Here is a 10,992-nt window from a genome sequence, read left to right on the forward strand (position 1 = left end):
CTGAGCTAGAAGCATAATAACAGCAGCAAGAAGAAAGGTAAAACATTTCAAGAGATGTAAGAGAATTCATATCAATACTACACTGTACATAAACACAGGTATTTAAGTATCACCTTAAACTCCACATAATTTAAGCAAACATACAGCATGTTTTACCTACAAGAGCATATTCTGTAAGAGATCAGTACTAAAGACTGTAGTGGGACTCAAAACACTCACACCATCCATGTGTGTTAACTAACTCACAAATTAATACTGGCCACTGAACAAGAAAACCTCTACAAGGAACTCTATAAAAATTCCTAGATTAATAGCTCACTAGAAAAAAAAAATTGTCAACAAGCACAGGGTTTTAAAAAGTGAGTAAATATCCCAGTATTATGTATCACCATTTATTTTCTCAGCTAAGAGCACCACAGCCGAATTATACAACATGTAGATCTGGTACAGCCTTCTCTCTTGGCTTAAATATATTGAAAAATTATTTTTAAAGTTAACTATGTACTGGCAGGTGTTATGCTGGAGCAGGTATCATCTGTTATAAAAACACAGAGCCCATCATAAACCTTTCATCATCTGTTCCAATTCCACAGGAATACAATCATGAGTATATAAACAAAATATTAAATACTTAACAGACCCAGGAATGCAAGCATCTGCCATTAATGATCAAAAATCTCTGATGTGATCTCACTTTAGTCTCTTTGACTTTAAAAAAAAGGGGCTTGAAACTCTACCTCACCCTCCCCAAGCACAAGCACACTGTCCATCAGCTGCCTCTCCCTTGAGAATACACAAGATGAAACCTCCCAGGATCAGGAGACCTTCTCCATCCTTCTACCCAAAAAGGCCAGAGATCTCCCACCAAGCTTGCTTCACCATACTAAGAATCCTGTAATGATAAGAAAGTTGCTAGAGCACTCAAAATAAAGGCCACGTGCACCAAACCCATGACTCGGGAAACAGGAAAGTAACAATGTTGCCCTATGCAAGAACCATTAACTATAGAATAAGCAAACTTTGACCCAGAAGATCAAAAATATTTTAGTCTGAGTTAGAAAAAATGAAGAAGAAACTATTCCAGCCTTGACAGTGAAAGCAGTAAATCCAAGAGCTGTACATCAGCCAAATCAGCAGCACCATTCCCTCCACAGTCAGCAACAGATACATTACAGGAGAGTGGGTGAACACAAGTGCCAGACTTTCCTTGCAGAAGAGGCATCATCCCATTTAAGTGACTTTAAGACACTTGCCATTGCCAAAAAAAACCCCAAACAACCACAACACCCACCACCACCAACACACACAACAAACAAGCAAACAAAAAGTCCCCCCCACCAGCATTCCTGAATTGCTTTACTAACAGGCAAGCAACATCTAAGAAACGTTCAGGTTATTCTGCTCAAACTAAATCTGTACTTATTTACTATTCATAGAAAGGTATGACTATCAATAGAGAAAAATTAGTTTAACAATATAAACCCCTGACAGCAGTAGAACACCATCTATAGGTAGAAACTGATAGCAGAGAACACTGATATTTGCATGCTTTTCATGCTACCCCCATGCCCAAACTACAGGACAGGCACATTCATCTGAACCAAAAATGCTGAGGTCAGCTCCGTAGACCACTTTACCCTAAGTGAACTCTTGTGCTTACTAAACTTGGGTCCAGTAAGACCAGGGTCCTATATGACTTCCAAAATCGAGTGTCTCAAGTCTGGCCTTTCCCTTCCATAAAATACTCATACTTGCCCTTCCCTTATAGTGCCAGTTAGAATAATCATTAATTATACTTTAATTCCTACATAATGCAAGTCTCACCTGCAGACTCTTTCTGGGGTACTGAGTTCCCTTTCTCTCTCTCTTCTCAACAGTGGTTCTTACATTCTTTCCTACTTCTTGTTCATCTTTAATAATTATCCCACACCTCCTGAAGCAAAAACCATGCATTTATTAGACTCTAAAGCACATATCTCAAATTTTTGCTATCCCGTGGGTAACACTGGTAAACAATTAAGGCTTTTCAGATTATAAAGCTGGTTTACCTCTGGATGAGCAACAATTAGAGGGTCTCTCAAGTGAGACACCACCTATAAGTATAAGGTGAAAGTCACAGCCCCAGAATACCACTTTTCCTTACAGGCTGCCTACCGTGAAGGCTCAGATAAACAGCACCGGTACAAACCACCCACTCCTCGCCAAAAGGAAGCTTACAGAATTCAATCATAAACGCGAGACTGTACTAAGATGTATTGTTGTTTTAACAGAGATATCACCACACAGCATCCTCCCCCCTCTCCAAACCACACGCGCTAAATTTAGATTTTCACCTGTTGAAGTAATACGGCTCCCTGAGCCTCCCGCTCTGACACTTATCAGAAAATGTATTATTTCTCCAACTCCCCCCACTCACCCACCCTCCTTCCCCAGCCTCCTCACACAGACATGCCGATAACCTGCAGTTGCTCTCAGGCCTCCCTGACCGCCCAGCCGAGCTGTCCTCATCCGTAGCCCCACCTCACACCATCCTTACCCAGCGCTCCAAGAGCCCCCTTCCCTTCAGCTACAGCCGCCGCCCTCACCCTGCGGAAGCGTCCCTCACTAACCGGCACTAACTCCCCTCTCAACCCCGGGGCACGACAGCAGGAGTCAGGCTGCCTGCTGAGCAAGCGGGAGACCGGCTGCCGAGCCCTGAAGGAGCAGTGGACCGCTGCCGCCGTCCCTTCCCGCCCCGTCTCTTCCCGCTCCTTACTGGACAGAAGGGGCGCGCACGCGCTTCCGCCTCGGAAGCGGCTTCCGGTTTTCCGCCGGCTGCTGCGCGCTCTCGTGAAGGCGGCGCATGCGCAGGCGGGGGCGTCTGCGCCTGCGCCGTCCCGCCCGCCGCCGGGAGGCGGGAAATGGCGGCTCCCCTCAGGTGAGAGAGAAGTGGCTTTTGGTGACGACTGCGGGGTATAGGAATGGAATAGGTCCTTGGGCTACCTCGAAGGTTTTGGGAAAGCGGCTGCCGTGGAAGGGGCGCTAGCCCTGTGTGTGAACTTGGTGTGGGCTGGCCAGCCTGCCCTCAGCTCACTTTCCCCTAGGTTGGTCCTGTCAGATGTGGGTGCGTGCTCGTCTTTACCTTGCTCACAAACATCCCTTCCGTGCTTAAATCTATTGCAAGTGTTAAGGGAAGCATGAAAATGGAACAGTGAGTATTAGTGGTGAAAAGCATAGTTTTGGCACACGGGGAAAAAACGCTTTTTTTACAGGTGATGAATCTAAGTGGGGGGTTTTGTGCGTTTTTGAGAAGAAAGGGAGCAGATGGAAAATGAGGGTTGTGAGGCATTGGAGCAGGTAGCTCAGAGAAGTTGTGGATGCCCGGACTCAGGAAGTGTTCAATACCAGTCTGTAGTGGGTTCAAGAAACCTGGTCTGCTTGAAGGTTTCCCTGCTTCCACAGGGTGACTTGTACTCGGTGATCATTAAGGTCGCTTTCAATCCAAACCGAACGTGGTTCTCTGAGCCATCCCAGGGAGTTTGTAAGTGGTTTGTCGACCTTTCTGGGAAACAATATATAGGAATCAACGTGATGAAGAAAAATCTTGGGTTTCATGGGCCTCTCTTTTACAATCTTTCAGTGTTAAATGCTTTAATTTTCTTTACGGTCTTGACAAAGTACATAGAGTCATAAAGGTTGGAAAAACCTCTAGATCAAATCCAACCATCAACTGAATACCACCATACCAGCTAAACCATGTTGTGAAGTGCCATGTCTACACATCTTTCAAGTCCTTCTAGGGATGGCGACTACACCACTTCCATGGGCAGCCTGTTCTAATGTGTCACCACTCTTGGTAAAGAAGTTTTTTCCCTGGCACACCTTCATCTTATCCTATCACTCACTGCTTGGAAGAAGAGACCAAAACCCACCTGGATGCAACCTCCCTTCAGGGAGTTGCAGAGAGCCAGAAGGTCTCCCTTGAGCCTTCCTTTCTCCAGGATGAACAACCCCAGTTCCCTCACCTGCCCCTCACCAAACCTGTTCTGCAGCCCCTTCACCAGGTTTGTTGCCCTTTTCTGGAGTTACTCTAGCACCTCAATGTCCTTCATGTAGTGAGGAGCCCAAAACTTAACCCATCATTAGAGGTAGTATAACATCAACAATCCTAGATCATCTTTACACAACCCTTAATGATATTTAAAAGCATAGTCTGGTTTTCTTTAGATTGCTGTGGTTTCCTTCTGGTTGTGCACCTAACAGAAGTCAGAACAAGAAATATAGTAGAAAACTGATTATTTTACAACTAGTACCACATACTGATGCATTCATGGCCAGACCTTCCAGATGAACTGCTCTTCTTGGCCTGTGTTCTCAGGACTGAAGGTTATAAAGGATTTAAACCCAACCTAAAATGGAAGTATGGTCAAGAAGTATCTTGTCACCACAGAAACAGAGTAAGCAAAGATGATAGGAAAACAAATTTTTCCATTGATTATTTGATTTGGACTAGACACTAGGGCCATACAGTATTGCTTGCTATCAGAGATGGCTTTTCTTCTTGTAAGTTTTTCCAGAGCAATGACGCTTCCCACCCATTTTTGAGTTGAGTACCAATTACTTGGTCCCTCTGACTCCTGCTGTAGTGTCAGCATTCTCAGCTGAGAACACTTGAGAGTGTTACTTCAAGGAGGTGTGATGAGGTTGGAATTCCGTGATTTTATATGGGTAGACAAAAATGCACAATAGTCTGCTGGCTTGTCAGGGTGTTTGGAGCCATAACGCTATTGAAAATGGCAGATGATCAAATCTTACATATTTTACCTAAATCTCTCATATTCAATCACTCCTAAGTAAAATGCTTCCATGTTGGGATATTACTAAGATCATAAGGGATGTCTGGAGATGAGAAATCAATGAGATAAGCACAGTCCTAAAAATCCCTCAGCTGCAAAGCAGATTCGAAGATGGGTAGAGTTCTACATCCTAACCCCCACTATGGCTTGCCCATGGTGTATGACACTAAAAATATGGGATGCAAAGTGAATTCCAGCTGATCCTGGTGGAGAACCACCAAGGCAAGTCCATATTTAATTTTATCCTCTTTTAGGCTCTCTCTTTCTCTTCCCTCCAGCATTTTCCATGCCCAGAATTCCCAAAAACTATTTCCCATGAAGCCGAGGAGTACAGCACAGCAGCACCAAGTCCCTCGGCACTGCCTGTGGGTTCCTACTGAAATAAACAAACAAATAAACAATTTTTTTTTAAAAAAATTAAAAATGGCAGGAGGGAAAGGAGTTTTGGGATTTTACCGTGCAGCTTATTGATAGTTTGGTGCCGGAGCTAATGCAGGGAAGCAGGAACAGCCGGCTGCAGATTCAAGTGCATTATTTCAATTAGCTGAGCGCTCTTTGTTGCAAGGTGAAATCATTCACTCCCCGGGCAAGCTTCTTTATTGAATGCTTCCTAAATACTTGCATCGGTCACGTCGCCTGGAATTGAGTCTCTGTCACTAGTATTTCTGCGGTGACTTTGAGCGGATCAATGACTGGAAAAGGCATTAAGGACACATTGATACCGCGGGGTAGCAGACGAGCGGGGCTTGGTTTTGGTGCTGGGTAGTAAAGAGAAGCCGATAATGAGCAGATAAACGTCTTTCCTTAACCCTTGACGTTCTCGGGAGGCTTCAGAGGCTCCTTTCCTCCACCCCAGCTCGTAGACTGAAAGCCGAGCGATGGTGAAGCAAATATCTCCCAGGTATTGCATAAGTCTGGAGTGAAATGCGGCCAGGATAATGAGAAAAGTCCGAGAGAGGGAAGCAGTCCTGGGAGAGGCTGCTGCTATAAAAAGTTGCTTTCCAACTCGTCCAGGATTTAGCTGCTGAGCTGAGCCGCGATGAACGAGCAAGCCGAGAAACAAACTTAGGAGACGTTTTCAATCGCAGATTCTCCATCTGACCTTTCCCCGAGTTCCTGGCACTATAAAACCTCACTAATTCAGCGGTTGTCAGGCCGGTCTCTGAAAACCCTCCACCGGCAGGAGAAATAAACGTGTGTGAAACCATGACCAAAACCTGAAGGGAGATGAGGTTTAGTCCCTTTATTTTTTTCCTCCTGAAATTCCAGCACTTAGTATTTAGATAAACTTGAGGGTTTAGGTTTGTTTTCTTAAATTCCTGCTGTTCTGGGAGCAGGCAGTTCTGGGGAGGTGGGTGCTGGGAAGTGGGGGACACCGCAGAGCTTCTGCCCTCACTGGAAAACCTCCTGGAGTCTCCCACTCGAGGGATGCTCCGAGTCCTCCCGTTAAACCGGGCAAGACGGTTCATCCTTACCTGAGAGGACAGGCTGAGCTGCTTTCGCGTGTCCCGGCGGCTTTCTGCATTTTTGTTGAAGCTTGAAGAAACAGGCATCGGTTTAACCTGGAGTTCAAGAGCTCTCCTCACTTGTTGTTTTCCCTCCCCCCTCCGCCCCCATCTCACTAAAGTGAAGTGCCACTTGCTTACCAAACCCTGAATTAATGAAGTTTACTTAGTTATTTAAATAGATTAAATGTCACATTTTAAATGGGAGGGGAAGGTTCTCCCTTGCTGACCTATTTTTCATTTCTGATTTAGGAAAAGGCACGATTAGCATGGATATTGCATTTTCAAGGACCTCGCCACTATTAAATAGACTGTTAAGTGCATTTTATGGCTGAAGAGTCTGTTCCCGGTTCAGTCGGGAAGACGTGCGAAGTTCATCTCTACCTGCTACATTGAACAGTCACTGACTAAAATACTTCCTGTGGAAGTATTTCAATATCCTGCTCGGTATCTGTAAGTACATAACGCTTAATGTTTTAGGACTGAAAAAACGTAATTCCGTGAAAGTCCCTGAAATAGAAGTGTTGGCTGGCAAGAAAGCTGCATCATGGGGGTTTGGCCAGTGGAATGAATTCCCGGCTCCGGGAAGAGATGAGACCAAGGGAAAAGAGGCTGCGGGGGTGACTCCCGCGCAGGTTTAAGGTCTGAGAAGGTTTAAGCAGGCATGTTTCAAATGCAAAATGCACTGAACTACAAGCGCTGCTCCCGAGAAGCTGCCGCGGTCGTGGCCGCTGACCCAGCATAACTTCTGTGCCGTTCTTGCTGGATTTCCCCAGCCTCTGCCGTTTAATATCGCTTGGAATTATGTCCCCCCAAAAAATATCGAGGCGGGTTTTTTTGCTTCCTGGGCCATGCTGACCTCCCAGGAGCGGGCAAGGACTGGCCTCAGACGAGGATACTTTCTGCTAAAACTGCCAGAGAAGGCACAATCCCATCGAATTCCCCAGTCCCCCGGGAGCTAACCCCTGCCCCAGACCCTGAGTGGATGAAAGAAAACCTCCCACCTTCCTAAAGCAAGTCTGTTGTATTTTTCCCGGCTTGGGAGACCCAATTGAGGGCCCCACAAAGGGCGATGGATGGTTCTTCCTAAACCGAAATGCTCTCCCCTCTTTGTATCTGGCCCAGGACACGGAGCCCGGGCTGGCAGGGTGGGGACCGGGGTGAGTGGCATTCCCAGCCCCAGGCCAGGAGCCTCTCGTCCCTTCGCCCTCTCTCAGGGATCCTGGTCCGATGGATTTGCTGCCCCGAAGGTTTCTCGATGTTTTCCTCTGGCCACCTCTCTATGGGTCAGACTGAAAAGAAGAGCTCTCTGACAGCTCTCATCTCCCACTCCGGGATGTTCCCAACCCAACTTTGCCCCGTAGCTCCAGAGTGGGGTTTCCGAGCGCTCCCCCGCTATGGGGACAGGAACGAGTGGCCGGGCCCCTGGGCTCTACGGCGGATCTGCTCCCGGGGACACGGCCACTAGACCCGCTGCTGCCCATTACCGAGTTCTCGGTGCTGCCAGCCACGAAGGTGTCGGGAAACGGGGGGGAGGTATAGCGCAAACACTGGGGCTCCTGCTTGGAAAACAAAGGAGGTGGCGGGGTCTGCGAAAGCGAGAGGGTTCTCCAGGAGCCCTGCATTAGCCAAGGAAATGACCCTGAAGAGCCCATCGCGTCTTTTTTTTTGGTCTGTTTTTTTTTTTTTTTGTGTGTGTGTGTGTGTAGCGACGTGGTGATTTTGAGGATTAGGGCCAGATCCTATCTGTAGCCTATTGTGCGTTCCTCGGCACCTTCCCCCGGGCGGAGAGAGCGGCGGGTCCGCAACTGTAATAAATAATGAGGGAGCTGGGGGGAGGGGGGTGTCAGGATAGCTCTGGGTAAACTCTCGGGACTGCAAGGATGGACCTTTTTCCCTGTGCTTAGGAGATAGTTGTTTTCAATACACCCCGGGGACCGACATGACATGGCTTATACTTATAAGCATCCGTCACGGACTGTGTCAACTTTGGCCATACGCGTCCGACAAGTTTATGAAAGCAAAAAGATGAGAAGGATCATGAAAACACCGAAACAAACCAACAAAAAAAAACCCCAAACACAAAAAAAAACCACAAAACCACAAAACTCCAACCTAACCAACAAAAAAAAAAAACCAAAACAAAACTAAAACAAACCACGAAACCAACAACTTTCTGTTATTTGGATAGAGCGGACGGCTGCGGAAACTTTAGTAGGAGATACTGTCCCGGGTTGTCCCCGGCTCGGTAAAGGCTGCGTGCCTCTCCGCAGCACCGAAAGCCCCTCGCCATTCTGGCTGCAAACCCTCCCGCGGTTTGGGGACTGACGCCTCACCCCTCCCGAGCCCAACCGGTGGCTTTGCCCGGCTGCCCCCCCCGGGACCCCTCGTCGTGCTGCCCACTGCAAGAGCGCGCCTGGCGCGGTCCCGTCCCGAGCGGCTCCAGGCACTGGGGATGCTCCCCGGGACGCTCCCCCGGTTGCGGGGGCACGCCTGGCCTTGGGGGATGTGGGGATGCTCATCCCAGCCATCCGAGGATGCCCTTCGGGGGTTGCGGGGGTGCTCCTGGCCCCAGGGGGGCGCGCCCGGTCCCCGCCGATGCAACGGGAGCCGCCGCGCCCTCTGCAGGCCCCGGTGCGCCACTGCAGCCTCGCCGCCTCTGCCACCACAGGTGAAGACCTGTCCACACGGCCCCCCGTTGCTGATCGCAGCCCCGTGATTGCGGGGAGGCAGCGGCTGCCACGAGGACTAGGCTGCTAGATGCCGCCGTCCTTCCCGAGCTCCGCTCCCTGTCCCGGCAACAACCGCCGCCCCTTCCCTGGGAAAGGCTTCTCCAGCTCCTCAGGGTCTCCTCTGGGATCGAGGAGGAAACCGAGGGAAAGAAAGAGAGAGAGGACGAGAGAGAGAGGGAGAGAGGACGGAGGTAACCGGGAGAGAAGCGCTTCCCGGGAGGGAGGCGGCGAGGAGGCAAGTTGCCGGTTCCGCCGTCGCGCAGATGCCGAGCCTGAGGTATTGCTGCTATGTGGGGAAATATGAGCGAGTGATGTTCCGAGTAACAAAGGCCGGGGAATGGCATGAGCCCCTGTTATCCGGTGTCCTCTGGAAGCCCTGGATCAGCAGCTTCTTGAGCCTAAAAGCGAATCCAAGAAGCGGCTTCGTCCCTTTTCCCAGGGAGATCCGCTAAATATAGCCGGTACCCCAGGCGGGCACAGGTTGCACGGTTCACCCCCCCCGCCACCTCCCAGCCCCGGTTGCTGTGTGTGTAGAACCGATTAACCCGACACAACTGCAAAACAACTTGTTAGAGCCGCCCAGCACAAACAGATTTAGCCCCGATGGGGTTCGGGTGCCCATGTAGGGCCCTGCCTGGCACCCTCCCACACTCCCCCCGGCTCCCTTCAGGTGCCTCTTTCTCCGTTTTCGCTGCCAGATGATTTAGCAAGTCCGTATTTATAAAGTTCAAACGATCTTAGCACCGCGCTGCTTGGTTTTATTTTAGTCCATGTATGCCGAGGTCTAAATATTTACATAGGAAGGAATAATATTTACCGGGAAAGCAAAGGACACCTTTATTTATTTATTTATCCATTTTAAGGGGATGAAATTAAGTGCCTGGTTCAGCTCCTCCCGCAGCCCGTCGTTTTTTACCCCGGCATCTTCTCCTAACAAAGGCAGCGAATTATTTAGGTAGGGGCAGGGAAAAAAAAAAAAAAAAGGCAAAGCAAAATAAAATCCACCAAGGTTACCTAAATTTCAGTGCTTTGCGAGGGAAAAAATAAAGTACCGAGCCCTGTCAGTGTGCGGGAGAGCCCGAGAATCCTCCAGACTAAATCCCCTAAAGCGGGACTTTAAATATTGCCCATTTATTTAAAAAAAAAAAACAACTTCATTGTAGCCCCGAAAAGGCACATAAATTATACATTTTTCCCGCAGCTCCCTTAAAAATTAGTTATTAAGAATTAGCCGAGAAAGACCCTTCACCTGTTTTTTTTTTAAACGCCGATTATTTTCCCGATCTAAACGCAAGATCCACACTCTCACACTGCACGGCCAAGGCTTTAATTCATTATTAAAAATAAAAATTAAAATAGTAAACGTTGCTTAGCTCACCCCAACCTTCTTAATTCCAAACCGTTTCCCTTCTAACTATCGCAAAAGCGAAGCCCAAGCGTACCTATTCCGGCGTGAAGGGGCAGGATCCGCACCACCGACATGCGGAGTCGAAATTAGGCTGCGAAAAATTAATAGATTTAGGAGAAAGAATTAAAAATAAAATCACACAGTCGAGGGAGACTAGGAGCTGCCGGGGAAGGCTGGATTTGGAAGCTCGGTCAGTTGAATCAGGGCTGGTCGCTGTCGCTGCGCGACCGGAGAATCCGGGAGGTACCGCGGGAAGCCTGCCCTCCTCACACCGAGCTTGGTGAAACCTACACCAAGGCAGGGAAACGATGGCCGGGTCTCCGCGGCCGTTCTCACAATGAGCGGAGCCGCTCGCTACGTTTGCGCGTCCGGGGCATCCCGAATCTGCGGGAGGTACCGCAGGGAAACCCTCCCGTATAGCACCGGCGAAACGAAATGCTCCGCTCGTTTTTCCAGCCTCCTTAAATGGGTGCTCGGAGAAAAGGCCGCGCACACAAAGCCGGGCAGAGCGG

Source organism: Dryobates pubescens, chromosome 11 (assembly GCF_014839835.1).
Source record: "Dryobates pubescens isolate bDryPub1 chromosome 11, bDryPub1.pri, whole genome shotgun sequence".
Lineage (NCBI taxonomy): Eukaryota > Metazoa > Chordata > Aves > Piciformes > Picidae > Dryobates > Dryobates pubescens.